Below are 26,733 nucleotides of genomic sequence, written 5' to 3' on the forward strand. Positions count from 1 at the left end.
TATATACTAGACTCCTGTTATTACTATTTAACTGTTGTTAGCAGTAACAACTTTGAAAGCCTCTCATCGTCATCTGTAGCTGACGTTCTGCTAAGCATTTCGCTTGTTTTATTACATTTATTATATTTTTCCATCGTCAGAATCTTCTAATGTAGACGACGGCACAGGAACTATAGTAACTCCAGTTTCCAGATGAGAAACTAAGGCTGAGAGAGTGTGCAGTACCTGCCCCAGGTCACCCACCCCTCCGCAGCAGAGCCGGGCTACATCCCACGTGGACCTGCTGTCTGGGATGTCAGGGTGGAGTCAGCTTGGTCTCTGCTCATCGCTGTTGCCCCAGCACCTCGCACTGTGACACTGAAGGCACTTGATAGAACCCTGTAGATTGGATGAATGGAGGCTCTGTAACCACCATCCTTCTACATCCTCTGATGCAGAAGGCACAGTGAACTTACATCTTGAGTTTGGAGTAAAAACAGGATCTAGAAGTGCTTTCACTCCCATACATAGTCACTCACACACACACTTACACACGTGCACACACACGTACACATGTGTGCACACACGGAAAAGGAAACCAGAGAAGGACTCTGTAAACATCTGACACTGATAAAATGACCATTGGATGCAAGCTCTATGTTTCTGTTTTTTTTTTTTTTTGTGGCAGCTGCCTCTGGGCTTCAGTGAATTTCCTAGCAGACCCAGAATAGTCTTTTAGATGTCTGTAGGCCGGAAGCGTCAGACTCTGGCGTCCACGGAGCCCATTTGAATCCCGGCCTTGTCATGGCCTCTGTGTGACTTTGGGTGAGACAGGCGACTCTCTGAAGTTCCACGTGGTGATTCGTGTGTGGGTTCTAGCGTCAGACGGCCTGGCTCTAAGCTCACTAGCTGTGGGATCTTGGGAAAGATACTTCATGTCTCTGCGCTTCAGTCTTCCCACCTGTACAATGGTTATAATGTCGTTTTCCTCATAAAGCTGGTGTGAGAATAAAATACATCAGTTCATCTGAAGCATTTAAAATTGTACCTGACACCCAGGACACTATGATTTGCTCTTAGATGACTGTATCTACTTCAGAGGGATGTGGTGTGAATTAAATGATTAACACGTTCACGAAGCACCTAGATGTCTAAAGCTTAGGCTCAGAACTGGCACATCATCACTGCCACCATCATCTCTTGGTTAAAGTCATAGAACAAGCCCAGATTCAGGGGCTGTGGAGAGAGCTAAGTAGAGGTATAAATGGAGGAGGAGTGGCTCATTCGGGGCCACAGAGGGATAGACTGCCACAGCATGAACAGGAGAGGTGACACGGCTGTGCCTCTGGGTTGGTGTCAGTAGGCAGTAGGGAGGCACAATAGACACCTGTGATTTCAACCACTGACACCCGTGTGCTACTCTCAGTAGAGCCCTCAGGCCCTCCCTTCAGAACCTGATCCTCATTTTCTACGACATTCTCACCAAGCATTAGCAGAGGCGTCTCACAAGAAATCAGAGGAATGCTTGGGAGATGCGACTGTTTCTAGAGACAGATCCCCTGGCAACCAAAAAAGGGAAAAATGACAAAAGACAAAACATGAAAAGCTGTAAGATGAAAAAAAAAAAAACCCCCCTTCAGTGGAGGGCAAATGAGGGCATTTAAAGCACAGACTTCCCTACATACAAACACGTGTATTTTGCACGCACACTGCTTTCTGCCATCGGAAGCCAGATCGCTGCTACCTTCCCTAACCTTCTAGTCTCTCCATCAGGAAGGACGAGGAGGGCCTGATACTCCCATGGCGCCTTCTCCGTGCCAGGGTGTGTCTTCTTCACAACGGAATCCCTGTGACTGGCACTCAGTAAGTGCTTTATAATCATTTGTTAATAGGATTGTCAGCCATTTATTGAACGGTCTGCTGTTTGCTGGTGCCGTACTAAATGCTTTCCAAATACCATGCGATTCCACTTTACAGTTTGTAAATTCTTTTCACCACTATCAGCTCTTTGATCTTCCCTGGGACCACCCTTTGATAGATGAGAAAGATTGCAAATTGGGAAAATAGGAGTTTACTCAGTTGGAAAAGCTGGGATATAAACTAATATGGTTCTGTCTCCTAATCCAGTGCTCTGTTTCCTCTCCCCAGACATCCCAGATTATAAGGAGCTCCATCCAAATCGTTCACGCACTTAGCACATTTCCTGAGCATGTGCTAAGAGCCGTAGAGTCTTGGACCAGCTCTGCTGCACACTCAGTGATTCTGTTCTTACTGTGTGCTATGCATTTCTATCTATGTGATACAAATTCATTTTCACAATTGCCACATGAGAGAGGGGCTCTTGCCTGTGTTGCTGATGAGATAACTGAGCTCAGGGAGGTTGAGTGAATTTCCCAGTCCTGCAGCTGGAAAGTGCCCGAGCTGAGATTCAAACACAAGTCTGTGTAATGTCTAAGCCCGTGGTCTCTCCATCATTTCCCAGTGGGTCCTCCACCTTCCTCCTACAAGACAGCCTCTCAGCTGTACTCCAGTAATCTTCCCATTATGCTGGGCCCCAAGCTCTTTCTAGACCAAGTGCAGGGTTGAGAACTGAGGCTGAAGATGTGTCAGCACTCACAGGCAGGGCCAAAATTTTCTACGGCAAATGCCTAGATTTATATAGGTGTAAGCTAATGTTTCCTGAGCACCTCCTATGTGCACCTGGCATTGAGCATGTCATTTACATACAGTGTTACATTTCAGCCTCATGTCAGACTTCCAAGGTTGATACTATTGCCCCATTTTACAGAGGAGGAAACAGAGGCTAAGAAAGGAGAAGTACTTTTCCCAAAGCCATTCACTCTGCCTGACTCCAAAGCACTATTTACTCTCTCAGATGCCTCCGAGAGGGTTTGAATTATACAGAACACTGTCCAGGAAAACTTGATGGAAAAGACGAAGCCTGACCTGCACCTTGGAAAAATGTATCCACCTGCAGATTGTCATACTAAGTGAAGTAAGCCAGAAGGAGAAAGAAAAACACCATATGAGATCACTTATATGTGGAATCTTAAAAAAAATGACATAAATGAACTTAACTGTAAAACAGAAACAAATTCACAGACATAGTAAACAAACCTGGTTACCAGAGGGAAGGGGGAGTGGAGGGATAAATTGGGAGCTCAGGAATTGCAGATACCAACTACTATAAATAAAGTAGATAAACAACAAGGTCCTGCTGTATAGTGCAAGAAACTCTATTCAATATCATGTAATAGCCTATAATGAAAAAAGTATGAAAAGGAATATACATATGTATGTATAACTGAATCAGTATGCTGTACACTAGAAATTAACACATTATAAACTGACTATACTTCAATTAAAAGAAAAAAGATGTCACACAGCCAAGATAAGTCTATGGAGGGCCAACGAGCATGTTATCACAGTTATGATTAGGTTTCCAAGTACTCCTCAAGTCAGATGTGTAAATATAATCAAAAGCATTTCTTTTGGCAGCACAGACCTCCAGAAGTTTCCACCCGGCATCCTAGTTCTCGGGAAAAAATACTAAATTAGCTCTAATTAGCTTTCCGGCCCATGAAGCAAGTCTCTCCTGTTGGCCCTTTTTAAACGGGGGAGAGAAGGGCTCTGCTGGGACTTCTCCTAAGGAAAGGGGTCTGGAGGCGGATGGAGGCAGCAGGTCTGACACACGATTTTCAGTTCCGTGTTACCCTGTGCTGCTGCACACAAGCTATTTGTACCTGCTGGCCTTCATTTTTTCCCTCTTATAAAATGAGCTCAGACTGGATACTTTCTTCTCTTACATAGTAAGAGTCCATGAAGCTACTGTTGTGGAGGATTTCCCACCCATTTACTTTGTGTGTTCAGTAGAGTGACTTGAGTATCCACTGTTTGCCAGGCACTGACCTAGAGACTAGGGGTGTAAAGATGAGGAAGAACTGGTCTCTGTCTTCCAGGAACTCTCATTCTAGTAGAGAGAATAATAACAATAACCACTGCTTATTCCTCTGGGTCAGGGTCTTGGCCGTGCCCATCAAATACGTTATTTAATCCCTGCAAGAGACCTTTGAGGTACTATCGTTATCTGTATTTTATAGATGGAGAAATAGTCTCACAGACGTTGTCACTGTTCCACGCTTTCACGGGTAGTATGAATGGGACTCTCATTTCAGTTCAGAGCCTGGCCACTAGATTAGATCATCTCTCCCAGAAAGTGTTGGAAGCTATAAAAGAAACAGAGATAGCAGTTCATAGGGAGGCCGTGGGATGGTGAGATATGGTCCAGGTGGGTGTTCAAGAATAGCTTTAGTCGGGATGGTGTTTGAATGGAATCTTGAAGGAAAGACGGGTTTTTAATATAGCAAGAGGGAGGAGGAAAAACATTTTAGGTGGAAGAATCAAGACATAGGAGTAGGAAGGAAAAAGAGTGGTCATGGAGGAAGAAGAATATTTTGTATGAGAGGGAGCCTAGTGGATCATGAGACTGGGTCCTGTGCTGCCTTCGCTCGATGACAAATTGTTAATTGAGTGCCTACTATGTGTCAGGCACAGTTAGAGCCTCTGAGAGTAACCCAGTGAACAAGACAAATTCCAATACTCCAGTGCAGTGGTTCTCAACCGAGGGTACTTTTGCCCCCACGTGACATTTGGCAATGGTTGGAGATAGTTTTGGTTGTGACACCTGGGGTGGGGTACTACTGGCATCTAGTGTGTAGAAGCCAGGGGGTGTTTGCATGGGACAGACCCCCCCCCCCACACACACACACAAGTGAATAATTACCAGCCCTTTTAAAGTATCAGTAGCTCTAGTGGAGTGACAAGCTGGAGCCAGTTCACAAAGAACCTTGCAGGCCAGAACAAAGAATCTGCCCGGGGCCTTTTCCAGATCAGGTGCAACCAAACGTGACAGCAGAAATGACAATAGCAAACCCTTTCTGTTGCAAATGATCTCCCAGAACAAAAGACATCCTTCCAGTTGCCTCAGCTATTATATTACAGGCCTGGGATGACCTGAAAATGCAATACCACCATCTCGGGTTCAGAACCACTCGGGGCTGATGAGAATATACGGCCCCACCGAAAGGGATGGCTTCTTCCTTCTTAATCAAATTAAGTAAATAATGTCTTGGCCGAAACTCTGCACAGCTGAGGAATTTGTTATAAATGACCTGATTCTCGTGGTTCTCCCATGAAAAGGAAATACACTAAGCTGTGTCTCACCCTCTCCACCCTGAGCATTTCGAAGGACCGGAGCTAAGGCAGAGCCGATTTATTAAATTAAACAATATTTACTGGACCTGGCTTGTAAGTATCAACATGGTGGAACGGAGCTGCCTTTTAAAATGAAAGTCTACTTTTCATGATTATCTCCAGCATCCAGTGCTAGTCTGCTTTTCTGATGCTGGTCAAGAGGAAAACAGGGATTCAGTTGCAGCTTTGGGGGCGCTTCAGATGTCAGTCCATGAAAGGCAAGAGAACGATCAGGCACTGTAAGGTGGGATGTGCCCGTTTAGATATCAGCTTTGCCTTTTACTGTGCAACTGAGGACAAGTCTTTTAACCTCTCTGAACCCTAGTCCTTTACCAGGAAACAGGGAGAACCAGTTGCCTCTCAGGATTGTTATGAGGATCATTGTGGTGAGGAAGTGGGCATAGGGCCCCAGGCCTGCCCCAGAGCAAGCCCTCAGTAAACTGCGACTGATGACGTCAGGTCGTTTTCCCACCCAGACCTGCCTGCAGGGAGGTGGGGTCTAGCAAAAACCGAGGGCCTGCTATTGAGGCTTAGTTACTTTTCATGTCAAAGGCAGCAGACAGGGGCGGTTTCTGGTGGGCTAGAGGCTTCTTGGCAATTCACAGAGTTCGGGCCACGTCTCTGGGTCCAGGCAGAGGCTGGCAGGTAGGCATTCCGCCAGACAGGTCTGAGAGAGTAAGAAAGAAAATCAATTAAAAGGACCTTTCAGGGAACGAGGGGTGGCAAGTGCCCGGGGGTAATCCCAATGGGAGATCTGTATTTCCATAACAGGCGAGACCCTCCCTTTAACCCACTGGCACCATGAGTTGGAGTTTTCCGGGGTGAAGTCCATTACTGGCAATGAGTGTGCCGCATGTGATTAATGACCCTGGTTACGGGCCAGTTAGCAACAGAGAGCTCCATCCATCTCACTTCATGGAAGCATCACACACCATTTATTGTCTGTGGCCAGGATATATTCCTTTGCAATTAGGTAGATGCCTTCTTTTGGAGTAGATGTGGTTGCTCCTCCGTTGCCGCCCCCATACCCTGCCCCACACCCGATGGGAAGGGAAGGCAAGGCCTGGGAGAACCCAAAGGGAGTCAGAGACGGGGACACATCAGGGGCTATTTCATGACCTCAAATTAATAGGGTCCAGGAGCTTTTGCCTGCTCTCAGCTGCATCCTTTCAAAGGAGCATTCCAACCCTGGGAGTCCGCAAATACCACGGCTTGAAAATCCACTGGAGGGAAAGAAGGGCGTGGCATGTTATGTAAATCCTGAGCTCATCTTCTGTTGTCAGAACAGGTTGTTTAATAATCCACAAGTCATTGTTCTCAATAGCAGCTATCAATTCTGGGGTGCTCCCTCTGCATCAGGCGCTGGGCACCCCTCGTAGGAGCTCTACCGGGCACGCCCTGTGATTATCTCCGGTTTACAGTCAGGGAAACCGAGGTGCAGAAACATAAGGTAAATTCCTCTGGGTTCAACAGCTGGGCACCAACCGAGCCGGGCCCTGCAGGCTGCCCCCGGAGTGTGTGCTTCAGCCCTCTGCCGCCCTGCAGCCCCCTCTCCTCGCGGATCCACGTGGGCCAGGGCACGAGGAGTGACAGGCCACAGAGCCGTGTTTCTTTCAGAGAGCCCGCCATACGTAAGGAAAAAGGGAGCATTACTTTGTTTCACAGTTAAATTCATGGAGTACCCACTGTGGCCAGGCCCTGGGGAAGTTCTGAGACTAGAAAGCGAGTAAGATGGGTGGCTCCGGAGCTCACGCTGACGGCAGGAACGAGGACAGCCGCGAATTTCGGGTTATCACACACCTTGCGCCGGGACGCGAAGCGTTTTACCTACCGGATCTCGTTTAATCTTCACCTTAGCCAAGGACGAATGTGTTGGCATGATCCGCATATTTCGAATGAGGAAATGGTGGCTAAGAAAGTTACAGATAACCTGGCCAAGTGTTAGGCCGCCTGTTGGTAGCAGACCGATGCTTCGGAAGCACACGGTCCGATTCTGCCTGTGCTTTTAGACACTGAACCAGTCATTGCAAGTGTGCTGAGATTTCCCGAGAGCCTGGTGGGGAGCGGATGGAGGTAGGGAGGTGACGAGTGCTTAGAACAGGGGGACTAGCCGCACCTGGGGGTGAGAGGAGGGAGCTAAGAGTGAAGGAGAGTGAGAGCAAGTCACCTTACGATGGGGCCTGAGGAGGAGGACGGGGAGTTTCTCATGCCCAGTGAGCCTTGAAGAGCATGACACTCTTTAGGCCTGTGGAGACCACTGTCACTGGAGCATGGAGACCAAGGGGATTGGCCTGGTATAAGGCTGGGTATGTGGGTCAGGAGCCAACTCACATAAGGCTTAGTAGACTGTGTTAAAGCTTTTTCAATTTCATCATACAGATCTAAGCACAAGCGAGAGGAACTGTGTTAAGAGACAGCTAGTTAGCCACTGAAAATGTGTGGACCTCATCCCATCATACAGGCTTGTCCCTGTGGGCAGCTATCTTAACAAGGACTGCCTTTTTGGCCCTACTCTGTTGCTTTCGAGATGCGAGTGCATGATTATTTCTTGTCAAGGAATGTGGATGGAAGTTGTGCATATCCCATCCAGGCTGGGGTTTTGAAGAGTCAGGGATGTCTTCTCTGAGGGGCTCTTTTTAGGTTTCTACTTCTTAGAAGAAGGCAACTCTGAGACCCGAGGTAATGGCAGAGCCACAAGGTGGAAGGTGCCTGGGTCCCTGTCTCGCCACATGGCACATAGCTCCACCAGGTAGCATTTCTGTGAATAAGAAATAAACTTCTGCAGGCTTAAGCCCCCGAACTGTTGAACTTTATTTGGTACAGTAGATAGTGAGGTTAGCTAATTACAGGGACTTGATTTGTGCTTTAAAGGGATTATTCTGGCCCAGTATAAAAAAAAGGAGAAGAGCCAGAGGGGATCGAAAGACCTGTGGTCCAGGGCAGTGATGGTAGCTTAGGCCACTTCTAAGAGTCATGGGCTCCACTGCAAGACTTCTTTAAATCCTCCAGTCTGATGGTACATTCAACAGAGGGAGCGACTTGAAAAAAAAGTCAAATTCAATTTTTTTGGCGTACTTCTAGGTATTTTATCTTTGTATAGGATGTAGGAGTCCCATGAAAACAGTGTTACATGAAACAATTACATTGTTCCATTAAAAAGAAGCGAGGAAGGACTTAGATACAGGGCAGGTAACTGTGCAGACAGATAACTCACCCAAATCCCACTGCTCGGGCTTTACAAACCAGGGCACCCTGACTTACCGGCTGGGTGGTGATGAGCTCAGGACCGAAGGTCAGACAGATCTCGTGGCCCTGACCAGCTCACCATTATCCCTATGTTTTCTGCAGCTTGCGGCAAGCCTCAGCCTCAGTGTTATCAGCAGCACAGTGAAAAGGATGCTTGCACCTGCCTCATGGGGTTGCCAGAAGGATGAAAGCTCTCAGTCAAGTTCATGGTGCAGAGGGAAGACTCGATAAGCAGATGTGGTTGGTGTGTTAGTGTCATCACTATTCCATTATGGAAAGACTTACCCAGGCCCACCTTCTCCTCCGGTGTCTTGTTAATAGCCCTTAGACCTTCTCCTCCAGACGGGAGTCTTTGTCCTCAGCCTCCAGCTGGCTCACTCTGGTTTCTACCTTAAATAGAAGCAGAGGGCTTTCATGGACTGTGGATCTCAGGCAGTGCTCGGCACCGCCACCACCTCCCTGCCCCACCCTCCGTTTTCTCCCTAGCACACTTTGCTCCTGACATAATACACATCCTCCTTGACGTATTGATGTTCCACCTCATTCCACTGGAATAAGAGCTCTGTGGAAAGCAGGGATTTTTATCTCTTGCTAGCAGCTGTATCTCCAGCATCTAGAAGAATGTCTGCCATAGAGGAGGAGCCCAGTCCACATTTGATGAATGCACAGAAGAATAAATGATGATTTTATCACATGGGTGCTCTGTTCCAAGCCTTAGCTTTACTTTGGATCTTCCTGTTTCTTCTTTCCTCTGCAGTGGATCGTTTATCAATCCAAAGACTGTGTACAAATTTATTCTTTTCTCTTCTCTAAAAGCTACCCATCCCCCATCTCCAGTTCCTAATCTGCTTCCATAGAAACTCCGTCCCTGAGACAAAGGATCTGCAGCCTTCCCAGAAGGGGTGTCGGACCCTGTCTTCTGTGCCCAGAAGTTCTCTGTGGCATTCAGTGTAGAATTTGCATACTTCCACACCATCCAAGTTATCAGAGCCTACAGATTGGAATTATGGCTCAGAAAACTGCACTGGACCACAGGGCCATCTTGTTACGTGATCACATGCTTCCCCTCCCCCAAAATATTACCTGTTTTATTGAGGTTTAATTGGCATATAATAAATAGACATATTTAAAGCATATGGTTTGATGAGTTTTGACGTATGCACACACCTGTGAAACCATCACCACAATTAAGACAATAAACATTTCAATCAAAGCCCAAACGTTCCTTATGCTCGTTTATAATCTAACACACACACGCACACACACGCGCACACACACGCACACACACACACACACACCCCCAGGCAACTGTAGGTTTGGTATCTGTCACTCCAGTAACTTTGCATTTTCTGGAATTTTTGTAAGTAGACTCTTACAGTATAAAATCTCTGGAATCTTTCGCTGTAGTTATTTTGACATTCATTCGTTGTCAAGTGTATCAATAGTTGGCTCCCCTTTATTGTCGATTAGTTTTCCATTGTAGGGATTTAACCACATCCGTTCATCCACACAATGGTTGGACACTTACTTGGGCAGTTTCTAGTTTCTGGTTAGAACACAAAGTTACGTAAACATTCGTGTTGTCTTTGAGTAGGTGTGTGTTTTCATTTCCCTTGGGCAAATACCTAAAAGTGGGATTGCTGGGTTTTTTGATAGGTCTATGTTTAACTTGTAAAGAAGTTGGTGAACTCTTCTCCAAAGCGGTTGTGCCACGTGGTGCTCCTGCCAGCAGTGTATGCGATGCCCACTTGTTCTTCTTTTCTTGCCAAGACTTGGGACGTTTGGTCTGTTCACTCTTGGTCTAGTGGGTTATAATGGTATCTTACAGTGCTTTCCCCTGGCAGCTCCCTAATAGTGAATGATTTGTAGCATCTCTTTGTGCGTTTGTCCTCTTTACCTTTTCTTAGTGGAGTTTATGGGGTTACCTTATTTTTGAGTTGTAGGATTTTTTTTTATATATTCCAGCTTCAAAGTCTTTGTCAGATAAACCTTACACAGATACTTCTTCCAGTCTGTGACTTGCCTGTTCAGTCTCCTCTCCAGGTTCCCTGAGGGGAGCAGTTTTGTTCCATTCCCTTCCATATTGCTGCAAACTAGAATGCAGCACTCTGATGTATTGAAAATGCTCAGTAAATTCCAGTTCCGTGAGTGAAACAAGCGCTAACTTTACGTACTTGAAGCCAAGCGCATGAAAGGTGACTGTTCCATCGATTTACCGATCTGTAGAATCAAGATAACATTATCTAATTCAGGGGATTGTTGTCTGAATTCGGTGAGTGAATATGAGTACATTTCTTCAACTGATACGAGGCATAGAATAAGCATACATATTAGGATTTAAGCAGAAGGAGAATAACCATTTGATTAAGTTCTAGAAGAGATGGTTGCTACCTTGAGAAAAATACTAGACTTAATGTGACTCCTCTCTTTCTCAAAAAGTTTGGCTCCTGGTAAGTGATGATGATAATAATAACATGTTATTATATATATTTTTATAGTCTATATAACACATTATGATGCATAATATAATCCTTACAATATGTGGTATATAATACAGAATATATAATGTGTATTATACATGATTTATAGTAAATTACTATTAAGGATGTGCTGTTGTGCTAAGTAGTTAGAAAGTATTGTTTAATCTCACAACAACCACCCAGGGTAAGAGTGAATATCATCTCTCTCTCTATTCGATAGATGAGAAGATGGGCTCAGACAGGGTAAATAACTTGCCCGATAATGCACAGCTTAGAAGAGCAGATGTTTGAGTGCAGTCACATTTAAGAACATGCTTGCCGCCCAGGCTGTGGCCAGCTTCCTCCTGCTTAGCCATTGCCTAGGGATACGCACTGCTGGAACAAATGGTTCCCCGACACCCTGTGTCTCCCCTCTTCCCCCCTCCCCTATCCCCCGCACTGCAGCATGTCTCTGAGCCGGTGGGAGTAAGTATCCAGGTCTTGGTCCACTGTTGCAGAATTCCTCTTCTGTGAGCTCAGCAGGTCACCCAGGGAAGCGGCCACAGACCAGGAGCAGGGCAGCCAGACCTGAGGGCACCCCCTTGACTTGCCCCCGAGCAGGCACTGACGGCTTCCTTGGGGGTGACGCTCACCATCTCCAGTTGGAACAGGCCTTCCCTGTGCTTTCCTTTCTGGCACATGGAGTGTTTGTTTATTTTGGAAGTCCTCAGAAGTGGCAGCTTTCTCGCACGGCAGTAGGGAATATCCCCATTTGGTGCTTGTCCATTCAGCCTACAATATTTACGCTGTCATTGCAAAGTGGTTGGACCCTGGATCCAGATCATCCAAAGATACTTCTGGGGCTCTGAAAAGCCAGTCCTGTTCTTCTGAAAACAAGTGCCTGCCTCATCACGGTCCTATTGACCTACTCCTGTTGGCGAGAGAACTATGTCAATGTTCACCAGATTGCGTCAAACAGACGTTACCTAATGTTACCTAGCAACCAGCGGGAGCCATTGGGGTGCGCCCTTGGGTTCTAAACATGGTGTGCATTTCTTTAGGCATCTTGGATACAAAGGAGAATAAAAGCATGACATGAGGTCGCCTTGAGGGAACGGCTTTTGAGGCAGACACTCCTTTGTGCAACCCTGACTCTGTGACTCCTATGACCTTGGGCAAGATTCCGGAACTTTCTGAGCCCCGGTTTCTTGACCTAGAGAATGAAGAGCCATAATAGTACCTGTTGCGTGCCAATGCTGTGAACATAATGGATGAATGTAATACATGAAAATAAAATATACAGGATGATATTTATGTTAGGTAGGTATTCAACAAATACTAGTTTCCTTCAAAATACATTTTTTTTTCTGAGCTACCTTTGATTAAAACATAAATCTAAGCATCAGAAGGACCAGGATCTAGTTACTTCTGCCCTTTACTACATAGTAAATCTGTGTCCTCAAGGAGGCCTCTTAACTTCCTTTTGAAATATTTTCTGTATCCAAATTATGGGGACGATAGTAAGTGTTGTTCAGGAGCCCCCTTGAAACTTGGGATATGAAAAAGCTCTGAATGTCAGAATATAAACGCAAGAGGTAAAGTAAATGTATTTAGCTGAAGGGAGGTTAGCAGCACTAAGAGGCTAACCAGGGACTTTATTTAATGGTAGCTTTTACCTTCATCCAGGTGTGGCCCTGGTAGCCGTACTGGTGAAACAGGTATTTGAAATCTTGTTGAACCTTATCTACCTAACCCCACCTCCCTGATTTATTTTCACTTTAAACTCTACATTGGTTTCAGAAAATGTGTCCCATACCTAATTACAAGAGAGCTCATCGCCAGCACAGGTAAAAGTGTTCAAGGGATGGAGTTATACTAGTTAGGTTGGAGGGACCAAGGGCAAACTGACCCAGAGGATGAATGTGAATTATGCATCTTCATGCAAAATTCTCAGATTTTGGAGCAAAGTAGACACAGCTTGAAGTCCTCTTGGTCTACCACTTTCTAGCTCTGATGACTTGATTAAGTCATTTACCCCACAAGCCTCAGTTTTCTCATCTGTAAAGTGGGTGTGATAACAACTTACCTTGCAGGATTGTCAAAAGGATGAGAGCAGTGAATACTAAGTGCCTATTAAGCTGGCTGGCACATAGACTGACCTCAATATATGATATGTATTAAATACACTATTAATTATGGCAATAATAACTATAATTGAGAAGGAAAAGAGAGCCCAAGTAGAGGAATGGGTCCAAGTGTTTGGTCTAAGTAGGGAATCTGAACAGTTAATAGAAAATAAACATGGGGGTCAAGAGGCACGGAGATGAGAAATACATCAGCAGGCAAATTGATGGAGACACATAATTTGGAGTCCGGGCCAGGAAGTAGGTCCAAGCTTTATAGTCCCAGCGAAACGAAACAGAGCAGGACGAATGTGTCAGCCACTTTGGGAAGCTTTGTCTTCATGTCTTTACCTTTACAGGCCGTCTCTCCATCAGGACTCAAATGACAACCCCCTGCAGAAGTGCCTGATGGAATATAGGTTGTTAGCAAGAGGGGAGGCTGGGATGCTCCAGGCAAAGAGTTCTGACCAGTGACAAGTCTGCATTCCGCACTTGGGATCGTAACTCTTGACTGTCAGGGAGTGGGTTTTCCCTTAAGAATTGCCCAGGTGACTCAGTACCCCTCAGGTGAGTGGAGTGAACAGTTTCCTCAAATTCAGTTTATCCTTATTCAGGTGAAATCTCCATACACCTAAGATGCCTTTTGGCCATCATCTCCATGACTTCTTACCTCAGGGAACCTGATTGGAAGGAGTTGCTGGAAGCAAAGAGAGAGAGAACTTGAAATGAATTCCGTCAGTCATTCAATCCGAAGCCTCTCAGCTTCCCAGCTGAGTTGGATACCCCGGCCAGCACCCCCGTTGTCCTGTCCTGGCAGAGGTTAGGTCCAGCAGCTGGAGCTGGAGATATGTGCCAGTGAATGGGATCAAAGAGAATGAGGTTTCTTCTGTTACATCGGAGCCCTCATTATCACCTGTCCACATCACAGAGCGTAGGGAGCTCACAGAGCAGCTAAGACCACACTGCACTCTAGGTACCTTACTCTGTAATAGCTGGTCTAAGAAAGTGGTTTGGAATCTACACAGTTGTTTTTTCAGTGCTGCAAAGTCAGACAGGGTATTGAATCCACTGTGGGAATGGAAATTCTCTGAACTACCGGGAAACCAGGGCATAGCCATAGTTTCCCAATATTTTACATAGGTGTGTAAACAAGTAATTTTTAAAGCTCCCTTAGAGTCTAAAAAATTATACATATATATACACACACACACTTTCAAGTGAAATACTTGTCAACCAGACTTGAATGGATGGACCAGTGACAGATCTTGACGCTTCCACAAAAGCAGCCTATGTTCAACTCCCTCAGAACACAGTATGTTTCATTTGTTCTGCTTACTTTGGAAGGTAACATGAATAAGAGCTAATACGTCTAGGACCTTGTTCTCATTCTGTCACTAAGTAGCTGTGTGTTAGTGAGTAAGTCACCCCACCCTCGCTCTCTGGGCTTCAGCTTCCCCACTGGTAACATAAAAACCTTGGACTAGATAATGTCTAACATCTTTTCCTACATGAACTTCTGTGACTCCGTGTTGATGAACTTGCAATTTTTAAATACTTTGATCTTGACTAGTGATCGTAACTTTGTCAAAGTGTAAATATTTCTTTCCAAAGCCCAAATCCAACTTCGAGCGTAGTAAATGGTAGGTGGGTAAATGGATAACTCCCACCTACATCCATCTTTTATTTTCCGTTTACTTTAATTTTCTAGCTGTATGACTATTACAAGATTGCTTCACTCTGGGGCTCAGCCTCACCCTCTATACAGTGGAGGTCCTAATAGTACCTCTCTCAAAGAGAGTTGTTATGAGGGTAAAGTGAGTTGTTATACACGTCAAGGGCTTGTGACCACAGTGCTTAGCACACAGAGAGCCCTGTGTAAGTGTTAACTGTCATCATCATCACCATTATCACTGCTTATTCTATTTTTCCTCATACAACAAGGAAGTCTTCAGAACCCCCCTCCAGATGTCACTGTCATTGAGTTATCCAGACGTTACTTCCCTGAGATTTCCTTGTGATGATGTGGTCGGTGTTGCATTTGTACAGTTAACCCTCCTTGGCCACATTAAGAATTAAACCTAATCTTTTTTTCTCAGTACTTCTGGAAGTGAATTTGTCCTTGTCTAGTAATGCCTGCTTGCCTTTCTTGCTTTTCATAAATTATTCCCAACGACAGAGTCACCTAGTTGTTTAACTCTCAAGTTTCTCGAGCCTCCTGTGGTCTTACCAACTTCTTCCTTTGGCTTGGACCAGGCCCTTCCTTATTCCCTCTAATTTCTGAGGCAACACCGTTGACACCAGTGAGCCCTGTTAGAGATGCTTGGGTTTTAGCTGAGTGGAGCTCCCATCCAATATCTGCAAGGGTCCCGTTACCATAGCAGCTTTCATTCAGTTGGTGGAAATGCATTTATCGAGCACCTTCTGTGTGCAGGTTCTGTTAAGTACTGACCATTAGCTTCCTACCCTGAGTGTATCATCCACAGCCCCTCAAAGGCCATTATCTGTCAAACACGTCTCCACCGATACCCTTCTCTGAGAGGTATAATACTTGCTCTCTATAGATATTGGTAATAAGCTTTTTGTATGTACACACTGGGAGGGGCTGTGTGCTAGGAATAAAAACTGCGTACGGCATGCTTGTTGCTCTTGAGTAGCCCTTCATCTCGTGGGGGGGGTGGGCAGATTTGTGAAAGGTTGCAGCATGCTATGGTCAGCGTCGCGAGGTACAACGGGCTTCTGGAGAAATTCTTTTTGTGGCTGAAAAGCATCCTGCTTAGCTGAGGTCACCTTCTTTCACTGATAATTTAGACGTAATCTTACTCACCTCCGCAGATCCTTGTGAGGCAAGCCTCCGGTCTTTTCTCGTCTCTGGCTACACTTACTGTGTAGGGGAGCCCACGCAGGCCCATGGCTGCAGGTGCCAGCCCTCCGTGGGTGACTCCAGACCAGCTCCAAACTGAGCCCAAGTCTTTGTAGTCATTCTCCATGTTTCTGCTCCTTTCGCACCACGTGTCCCTCCAACAGCAAATCCTGCCAACTCTGCTTTCGGGGCGAGCCCTGATTCCTTGCCCTGTGCGTGCTGAACGCACATCCGTCTTCATGGGATTCTCTCCATCCCTCTGGGGTCTCCATTCCTCTCTCCCTGCCCACCACCAATCAGCTCTCTACACAGCAGTCAGAGTGATGACTTCACAGCCAAAGTCAGATCGCATCATCCCCTCCTCAGACTTCCTTGTGGTCTCCACAGTATGCTCAGGACAGAACCCGACATGCTGGGAAAGCCCTAAAGACCCCCGTGATCTGGCCTCCACCTACCCCTTTTCTCCTCGGTCACTCTAAGCTTCCGATTTCCCTCATTTTCCTCAAACGTGCCCTCTCTGGGGTGAAGACCTTTTCTCCCTTCCTCCCTCACACCCCTTCCACGTATTTGCCCGGTCCCCCTTCCCTCCATTTCACTCTCTGCACCCTTGTCACTTTCCCAGATCCTGTTACCTCCCTGCACAGGTATCCCCGTCACGTTCCGTGACATCCTCCGCTTTCGTACTCTTCGCGGCATCTCTCTGTCAGACAGTGCCATCGCTGTTTATTTGTTTATGAAATATCCCCTCAACCAGAATGTAAGCTCCGTGAGGACAGGGACATTGCCAGGCTTGCTTCTTCCTATGTCTCCAGGAAGTTACGGCATATGGTCATGCAAGGAGGATTTATTAAATGAATACATGAATGAAGACTGAATCAGAACTTATTTGTCGAATGCCAAGCTTCAAGTTTTGATTATAGCACAGGTTGCTTCTGGATACTACCGCACTTCACCCCTCTGTGTCCCCTTTCGGTCAGCCCACCCCCAGCCCTGCGGAGGCGACCTCCTTTCTATCTCATGAGAAAGGAATCAAACTCCAGCCTCTTGTTACTCCTCTTCTCAGGCTCATTCCCTCAGAAATCCCCTCCTCCTCTCTTTTATTGAGGCCATGACTTTTATTCCTCTGAGTATGAGGAGAGGGGGAAAGGAAGGGGAAAAAGGTAGAGAAAAATGTAGTGACCATTATATTTTACAATGAGTTAAGTCATTGACTTCTCTTTCATTTCTTCTTGTCTTCGGAGATTTGTCTCCAAGGCTTGAACGTAACTATCCCACATGAAGAATTCACACGAACGGCCATTTTCAGGGTCTTACTGTGCAAATTCCTGGTCTCGGGCATCATGTCCGCCCTAGCCGGATGTCTGTCCATATCCCCACGCATCATTCTTCTGCTCCCATCTCTACTAGAGCTCACTGCACTCACTCACACACCAAGCTGCACGTTAGGGATGGAGAGGAAACCAGGCCACCTGCCTCCAAACACATGACTGTTCCCAAGTGTGGTGAAAAGAAAAGACCACTGGCCACAGAGACTTGGGTTCCAATCCAAGCCTATCGTGTTTGTGATTTTGGATGAATCCCTTTAATGTCATTTCTTCTCTGTAAAATACCCTCCTCAAGATTGCTACAAAGATGAGAAAAACTAATCGTTCATAAATTACCTCGCTCAGAAGGACTTGACAAATGCGTACCTCTCCTTTCCATGATGGGCTCTTCCTCGGACGGTGGTGACTGGCCCTCCTTTTGCAGAAAAAGGGCCACAGTCCTAGTCATGAGACCCTGTGGACACCCAGTGTAATGGTGTTTACCCAGCTCGTGGAAGCATCAGTCACACAGTTGGGTCTTAAGGGTTCCAGTATCATTTGAAATGTTTTCCAAGGTGGAAACTGTTTTCAAAAACAGAGTTGAAGAGGACCGCCGCAGTATTCGGCACACAGTAGGCATTTAATGTTAACACGCATGTTGAGTGAATGAATGAATGTGCAATACAGTTAAAAACAGCTGCTCTGGTTAAAACAGTGAGGTCTCAGAAGCCTGCATTCTGGGCCCTCTCTCATCCCAGGAAATCACCTTTGACTCACGACCCCCAGAATCTTCTAGACTTTGTAAGTTTGACAACCACTAATCTGGTATAATGCTGTTTCCATTACAGACATATCTGCTGCAGCATTTCTGATGAGATAATTATCGTGGTGCTCCTTGGAAAAAAGATAAAGGGAACAGTTCATTCTAGTTCTGGGCAAGAGGGATTTTAAGAAGTTTTTCATATTGAGACAAATCTATACCTTTAAGTTTCTACCTGTTCGTTGTGGTTCATTTCATTCATTCATCCATCCATTCATCCATTACACATATTGAGAGTCAATTCTATGTCTTGCCTGAAGCTTCACTATTGGGATATACCGATGGCCTTTCCTTTTCCATTTTAAATTCTTTCTTCCTATGCGTCACGTTCAGTGAGAATCAATGTGGATTTTTACTGAAGGTTTCTTGAGCAAAGGGAGATTCCCATCACACAATATGCAGCTAGAACTGCTTAAAATCTGCTTTCCAAATACCTACTGTTATGGAGTCCCGAGCTCATACTGCTTGCGGGATGACAGGCCAGTAAATCAAGGGACGAGTCGTTGGGGCAAGGGATAATGGCTTTATTTGGAAAGCCAGCAGACCAAGAAGATAGTGGACCAATATCCTAAAGAACCACCTTGCCTGAGTTTGAATTCAGGCTTCTTTTTTTTACTAAAAGAGGAGGGAGTAAAGTCAAACGTTTCCTTGTTCCGGTCAGCCTCCAGGGGGATATGTTAATTTCTTCCTTCCGGCAGTCATTCACAGGTGGGCCTGGTCAGCCTGTTTTCTGCCAGCTAAACAAAGGTATTTTAGCTTAACGCTCATTACCTGGGAGGCAACGCTCCCAGAGATGGGCCATTATGTGTAATTTAAGCTTAGAGGCAATATCCCTTTAGTGATTAACTTTAGCAAAAGCAATAGAATGCAAAGGTTAAAGTAAAAGAAACAGATCCAATATGGAGCCAGATTTGGTCTTCCCTGTCACAATACTTTCCTAAACCTATGATTCAGTAAATCAGCAGCTCAAGTCATGACCCCATCCTGCCAGCCGCCTGGCTTTTTGTCTCTCTTTTTCCTTCATTTGTTATTCAAAATGGCTTTTCTTTAGGTAGCCCCAAACGCTTGTATGTATACTGTGATCTAATAATCCTTTTGAAAGCTTCTGCCACATCCATGATTCCAACCAGCCATGCAAGAGTTCCTGCAGGTAGCCTGCCCATTCAATAAATATTGAGCACATCCTATGTTTCTAGGTGTAGGGATACTAAAATGAACAAAACAGACCACATTCCCTTCTCTCATGAAGCTTACATTCTGGAGGAGGGAGATAGACTGATTAAAAAAATAAATCGGTAAAAAATGCAGAAGTGTGTCAGATGACCATAAATATCATAAATGCAATGAAGAGAAATAAAGAGGGATAGTTTGGGGGGGGGCAAAAAGAGAGGCTGGGCTTATCTCATTAGCCATAAAGCCATGTGGTGATGAGAATTTGCTTGAGGCATGGTGTGGGGTGCTGGGTATATTTGTGTGTGTGTGGGATACTAGTTCTGATGGCCTCAAAGCAAGATGGCAGTGGTGAGCTGCTGAGTGATGGAGGGATGGGGAAGTGAGGTCCTGTGGTGAGCCATCTCTCATTTTCCTGCCAGTGGTGATACGAGGGCTGGTGAAGAGGTCTCACAGAGGTCCTAGGATCTCTCCGGAGTTTTACCCGTGGAGGAAAGAGGGAAATGTGAGGCGCTATGGAAATACAAGTGCAAAGTATTTGGAACATAGAGATGGGAGGAGGCAATTAGCAAGGACCCCTCAAAGTAAGAGACAGCGTAGAAGTTAACCATTTGTGGGACATCAGAGCAGAATAAATTCTGATGGCCAGAGAGAGCAGTACCTGCAAAGACCTGCAGGGATGAAGGCATCTGGTAGGTTTGAAAAACTGCAGGTGGTTCACCTTGGCTGGAGCCCAGGTTGCAAAGTGGAGTCAAGAGCTGCAATGGGAGAGAAAGGCGATCATGAGGGAATTTGCATGTCATGCTTGGATGGTAGCTTTCACACCTCTAGGACTGGGGAAACATTCCAACGACCAGTTCTGGTGTTTCAGAGACTCTTCTGGTATCCGTGTTTTGCAGGGGAAAAGACTTCTTGGGAGGGAAAAAAATGCTTCAGCCAGGAGCAAGGGCAGAGGTAGTAGGGAAGGAAAGGTGGAGACCAGCCCAGCCATCCAGAACAATCCCAGCAATTATTCCAAGACTTGCCTGGGGTCTTCTCGCCACCAGACAAAATCTCCCATTTGCTCGGGTCAGCCTGCCTCAGAGGTGCACACTAATATTCAAGGCTTTCACTGCTGGCGGTAGATCACGGTAGGTGCCCTTCACTGTCCTCTTGTCCTCATGCAAAAATCAATGTCAAAGCGAACAGGTGTTGCTAATGGTACTAGAGAATAGGAGACTCAGGAAACAACTTCAAGGCTGAAATAATAACATTTTAATTGGAAATCTACTGCGAAGAGACTAACCTATGTAGATATATGCAAATCCTATGCAAATACACATGTGGTCTTTCTAACTATTGCCAGAACCTCGATCTGACCCATGGGAATTCTTAACGGTAGAGGCTAGCTTTCAGCTGAGGCTAAGGGCTGTTGACGAACAATTCTAGGTTTTACCTGTGTTTAAACCACAATTAAGAAATATATTGATGGCAACCTGAACTTAATTAGCTTAATTGAATGTTGGAATTGATTGGGTCTTGAGAGAGCCCCGTCTCTGAAGCTAAGCCTTGGGGAGTTTGCAGGGGGTGGAAGGAAAGCCAAACTTAAAAGCACCTAGCAGAAATGAAAAGGAATGGGCGAGGAGCCACTGGGAGCATTATTAAAGGGAAAAGATTCTTACCGGAGAGTTGAAAGAGGAATGCTTAAATTTCAAGTCACGCAGAGCCGTTCTAGGTCAGACCACTCAGTCAAATGGGAAAAAAGTGATGTTGGGAAGCAAGATTGTGTGAGATACAGAGAGAGTGGCAGGCATCCTTGTGTGGGAGTGCATCACACTGAATGCACAGTTGCCTTAGACTGATGAGGACAGGCCTAGTCCTTGCAGGCCAGTCCACTGGCTCCACACAAAGCCCTAAGGTCAGACTTTAGCACCTGGGAAGGGGCCAGGGTGCCTGATGATGAAAAACAAAGGATTTCAGCTGTCATGTATGTCTTCTCTTGTTCAGGATTTGCACATACACACTACTATATATAAAATGGATAAGCAACAAGGTCCTACTGGGTAGCACAGGGGACTATATTCAATATTTTGTAGTAACCTATAATGAAAAAGAACATGAAAAGGAGTATTTATATATACACACACGTTTAACCGAATGACTGCTGTATATCAGAAATTAACATTGTAAATCGGCTGTACTTCAACTGAAAAGCACTAATTGTGTAAGCTATCAAACTGTGTTTTATAATAAATGGTTTCATTTTCTTACTGAAAAATACCTTCATTTTCTGGAGTTAGTTGATACTGAACTTAAATCCCAGCTCTACCCCTTTGTACTTCGTGACTTTCACATCCTGGAGCCTCAGTTTCTTTACCAGATTTGATAGTGCACATCCAGTGGGGTGTGAAGGCAGAAAGGAGCTAAACCACCGTGGCTCTGAGCACGTTCCTGTGGGGCCCTGTGCTCTGTAAGTGGTTGGGCTGAGGTACAAACCGCAGTGCCTGGGCCCAAGCCCCTGTTCTTCCCATCATCCATTTCCACCTTAATCCCCCTGCCCTCCACCCTGGGTCTCTCCTTTTCTTCAGTAAAGCTCCTGGAGATGTGTGTCCCCAGGGGCTGTGGCCCTCCCCCGCCCTATACTCTCCTGGGTATCATTTGCTCCGTCTGTGATGCCCTCCTGAGCAACAGGGACCGTCTAGCTAAATCCAGTGTCAGGTCTGTATCTCACCTTCAGTGCTCATTTCTTCCATAAAATGCCCCTCCTCCACACACAGGATAAAGAAATAATAAACTAGGCTAGAAAACATGAATTACATTTTACCTTTTGCTTTTGTAATTATGTACATATGCCTACATACACATCTCTGTGTTCTGAGAGAAGAAATCACTGGAAGGAAAAAAGCCAAAATGTTACCAGATGTTAATTCTAGGCATTGTTGAGATTTTCCAAAATGGTCCACAGAGGATGTATTATTTTTAATGAGAAAAAGTAAACATGATAAAAAAAAATATGATTGTATTCGCCTGGGAAGTCAGTTAACCTGAGTTTCAACTCTGCTTCTACCGCCAGTGTCCTGTCCCTGTGATGACACTCCTGGTGACATGGTCCTCCAGGACTGCTATTTGAGAGCAGCATGAATTCCTCTGACCATCTCAATCAGCCTGTCCAAAGTTTTAGCTGCATGAGAAGCAAGCCCATTTTCAGGAGTAGGGCAGCTCAAATGTACAATGTTGTAGAAACAGAAGCCCCTCTGGTAGAAGATGCAAAGATTCCCTTGACGTAACCTCTTAGTTTCTAGGAATCTCTTCACAGATGACCTCCCATCTTGATGTGGCCTTTCCTTCCTCCAGGTGTGAGGATTACATCTTGGAGTGAACCCTCCCTGGATTTCCAGGCCCTGTTAAGTGTTTAACCTCATGGCCACCCCCTTCACAAAACTGGGGTCATATGGTTACCCCCAGCCACCCACATGCACACCAGCACACCCAGCAGGACCACCTTGCCCGTGATGACCACGTGCAGGTTCAGATCCAGAGTAAGATCATGGCCGCACCTTGATTTGGGACAGTTCAAAACCAACTGAGAAGGTTCCTTCAACCTTAGGTTGTTTTGCTATTAGTCTGGCTTGGACACTCCTGATCTCTTCTGCACTGTTGCTCGTGTTTGAGTGATTGTTTTTGTAACTCATGTGATGCAACAGCCCCTTCTGTCTGGTCTGGACCTCTTAACACCTCCAGCCCTGCCCCAGACTTCATAAGGCTACAACTCAGTAGGAACAAGTCATCTATCAACATGGCCATGTGGTTTTCTCCTTTGAATTACTAGCAAGAAGCGTTATATTCATATATTTATCCCTGTAGTCCAGGAAAAAACTCATTTGGTCATGATAATTCTCTAAGAAGTGGGTGAAATAGGTTTATAAATGTTTGATGTAGAATTCTGGTACCACATTCCTATGATTAATCTGCATGGTGTTTTGTGTGTGTGCACGTGAGTGTGTGTGTGTGCGTGCAGTGCACATACACACGCTCTGTCTTTGTTAGGTGTGGGTGTGATCATGTCTTGATTTACTACATTATGTCATAGTGTTATGTCAGATTATTTGGACTGTACTTTCTGTCCATTCTGATGTTTTTGAAGTTTTCTTCCTGGATATGATGACTTTGGATGGTCAGTGTCCTAGTTGGCTTTAAAAGGCTGTGCATTTTTTTCTTGGAGATTGTTTAGCGTAATAGCTACAAGGGCGGGCTCTGGGAATGCCTGCCTCAGTCTAGAACCAGGCTCAGTCCCTTCTGACGATGCAGTTGTCGTTTAATCTTGGGTAGATTAGTTAGCCACCTTTGTGCTTCAGTTTTCTCATCTTTAATACAGGGATAATAGTTTTCTAAATCACAGGGTTATTGTGAGGATTAAATGAGATAATTTGTGTAAATATTTAGAACAGTGCCTGGAACATTGTAAGTACTCAGTTCTAAGTTTGGTTTTCAGCAATATTTAGACATGTTTACATAAAAATAAAAACAGTATTTTAGTTTTGTGTTTCTTGTTAAAGTCAATTTCAGAAAGTTCATTTCTTCACCATCTCCTTAAATTTCTAAGAGTTTTTGCTTTATTTCCTTTGCCGTTATGGAACAGCACATCTCTTATTGCTGTGTTGTAAAATGAGCCTTTTATCAGTATAAAATAACCTTCTTTGTCTCATAGAATGCTTTTTGCCCTGAATTCTACTTTGAAGTGTTGCCAATTGCTGCTTTCTCGCTGTTTGCTTTCTATACTTGATAAATATTGGCCCAGCTTTTCCCCCCTTTTCTTTCTTGTTTTTGTTGTACTGTTCATCTCTTGTAAGCAGCGTACGGTTGGATTTTGCTTTTAACTCAATCTGAAAGACTTTATCTTTTATTAGGGGAGACTTAAACCATTTATATTTACTGTCATAACTGATAAGTTTGGTCTTATTCCTGTCTTTTTGTTTTATGATTTCTCTTCTTTATACTTTCTTGGGGCTTCCTTTGTTTCCTGTCTCTTTTTTTTATAGGAGCTATCTCATCTTCCCACTTTTTGCCCCTCTTCTAGTGATTTAAAAGCTGAATATTTTAGCCAGTCCTGGGTGAACCTAAAAAAGAAAGACGCTTGAGCTCCAATAGTGACAGAAGTGTAATGGTGGGTGAGGAGCCAGGCCACTGAGTGTGCAAGTCAGTAAAATCGGTCCTGAACCTCGGAGGAATGGTGAAGGCTGGTCCCTGAGCCCCCTTATCACAGCTGAATAAAGCCTAGGCCCCTTAAATCTGTGTCATATTCCTGTGCTTCACACTTGGATCTCAGCCTACCTATGTGGCCCGATCTCCTGCGAGCCTTAGCTGAGCACCATGGGCTTCAGGCACATCAAACTGCTAACCATCCCGTAAAGCAGACAGACTCACATATATCTTCACACCTTGGTTCAGGCTGCTTCCTCTTTGCCTGAAAACACCCTTCAAGGCCTAATGCAATGCAGTGTGTGTGTGTGTGTGTGTGTGTTGCATTTTTGTTCTACGCCTCATTCTTCCATAGACACAATCATGCAGCAGAACTCACTGGACAGACCTACCTGGCTTTGAGTTACAGCTCTGTTCCTTGTAATTCTGTCTGCCCCAGATACAATTTTTGACTTAGAGCCAAAGTTCCATCATCTATACAATGGGGATGCTGACAATATGTCTCCCTTTGAGTAAGGACTGAACAAAATAATGAGAGAAGCATAGGGAGAGCTTATCAGAGTACATGGAACAGAGTAATGTTCTATGTATTTGAAATAGACAGAGGAAGGAAGAAATACACAAGGGAGAGAGAGAGGATTGATTTTTAAATATGCACGATGTCCTTTTTAAAAATCAAAGTGCATGATGTCTAAGCTTTCTTTAGAAAGGCCAAAGCTTATATATTTAACCACCATCACTGGTTCATTTTACATGAGCCTCCCCTACGTCTGTCTCCTCCATCTCTGGACAGAGTGGCAGTCATGTGGTCCACAGAAGCATTTCATGTGCAGACATCATCTTCATTTATATTGCCTGCCTTGCAAAGGCCCGCAGGCCTAGGGAAAATTTATTAAAGTGGAGTCTATTTATTCAATTTATTAAACAGGAATATTTGAAGGGTTTTCATTTAGAAGAGCAAGTTGATTTATTCTGCTTGCCTCCAGAAGGCAGGTCTAAGTCCACTGGGTAAAAGTTATAGGGGGCAGCTTTTAGCTCAACCTAAGGTAGAACAAAAGGTTTGTTGAAAGAGGATTTGCTTTTTCATTCATTCACCCAGCAATCTATTCATCACTCAGGAGCCAGAAAAGAGAAAACTGCCTTTGAATTGTCTCTCACTCTGTCTGGGATACTGTGGTCGGCTCTCTTACGTATGTTAACATCATGGCCTTTTCTCTACTGTGTAAGGAGGTACATTATCCCATTACATAGATATCAAAGACTGAGGCTCAGAGAGGTTGTCACTTCCCCTGGCTGAAAGACAGCCAGCATGTGATTGAGTCTGGCTTAAACTCAAGCCTCTCTGTTCTCTGCAGACCTCGTTTGCTTTCTACTTGTGCTATCTGCCAAAAAGAATAGAGGATCGGATCTGCATGGCCGCTAGAAATTGGATGCAAGACTGAAGAATCCATCAGCCCACTTCTCCCCCCGCATTGTTCTTTCTCTCTTCCCTTCCTCCTGTCTATCTGTTATGGAAATGACAGGCCAGCCAAGAAACAAACACCACTCGGAGGGCTGGAGTACTCAGATTTATTACGCCAGCGGGCTCAGAGGGGCTTCTGCTCCGAAGCTCTGAGCACCTCCAAGACGTGCACGTGAGGTTTTATAGGGTTAATTACAAGTATGGGGCTATTAGCCAATAAGGTTCAAACAACAAAAAGCAAGGAATCAGTACACTGGAGCTTATCAATTTGGAACAGATCACGTTACTGACACTTGTTGAGCTTGGATTTACGAGTTAGCTTGTTAGCCCAGTAAACTGACACTAAACTTTAGATTTATAAATTAGCCCGGCAGAACTTATATTAGTAAACCGACACTTATCACATTTAGATTTGTGACTGAGCTCGTTAGCCCAATAGACTGACACTAAACTTCAGATTTATGAGTTAGCCCAGCAGAACTCAGATCAGTAATCCGACACTTGTTGCTCTTAGATTTGTGACTTAGCTTGTTAGCCCAGCTGGGCTTTTCCTTCACATATCCATCCATCTCTGCCAACCCCCACACCAACCCCAATACACAGCACCAAATTAGACACTTCACGGATCTAACCATCGGACCGTGAACATTGTCAGACCACTTCTCAAAGTGCTCCTGGGTGGGCACAGTGGCTGCAGAGGAGGCTCTGAAGGAGAGTGGGAGAGGGGAAGAAATACTCCAGCCTCTTTGCCTGCCCCTTGACCTCCGGTCAGAGCTTCCCATCGGCAGAGCCCCGCTGAGAGCTGTAGGTCAAAGAACCTCCTGCAAAGTTGTCGACAGGCGTCAGTCTCCCGGAACAAAGCAAGGGAGAGAGAACGGG

At 45.2% G+C, this 26,733-nt stretch overlaps 1 long non-coding RNA gene across 4 annotated transcripts; it reads right to left on the minus strand.

The window, feature by feature from the left end:
- Positions 1-736: 736 nt before the first annotated feature.
- Positions 737-13,894, minus strand: LOC140700901 (uncharacterized). 4 transcript variants are annotated; one of them, XR_012079649.1, is made up of 5 exons: positions 13,731-13,894; positions 8,764-8,868; positions 8,494-8,638; positions 5,771-5,899; positions 737-976 (listed from the first exon to the last, which is right to left on the minus strand). It is a non-coding gene; the product is annotated as an uncharacterized lncRNA (long non-coding RNA). The 4 variants fall into 4 exon arrangements; XR_012079648.1 differs by lacking the exon at positions 737-976 and having other exon boundaries at positions 5,251-5,899; positions 8,764-8,864; XR_012079647.1 differs by lacking the exon at positions 737-976 and having other exon boundaries at positions 5,251-5,899.
- Positions 13,895-26,733: the final 12,839 nt, after the last annotated feature.

This window comes from Vicugna pacos, chromosome 13 (genome assembly GCF_048564905.1).
Source record: "Vicugna pacos chromosome 13, VicPac4, whole genome shotgun sequence".
Classification (NCBI taxonomy): domain Eukaryota; kingdom Metazoa; phylum Chordata; class Mammalia; order Artiodactyla; family Camelidae; genus Vicugna; species Vicugna pacos.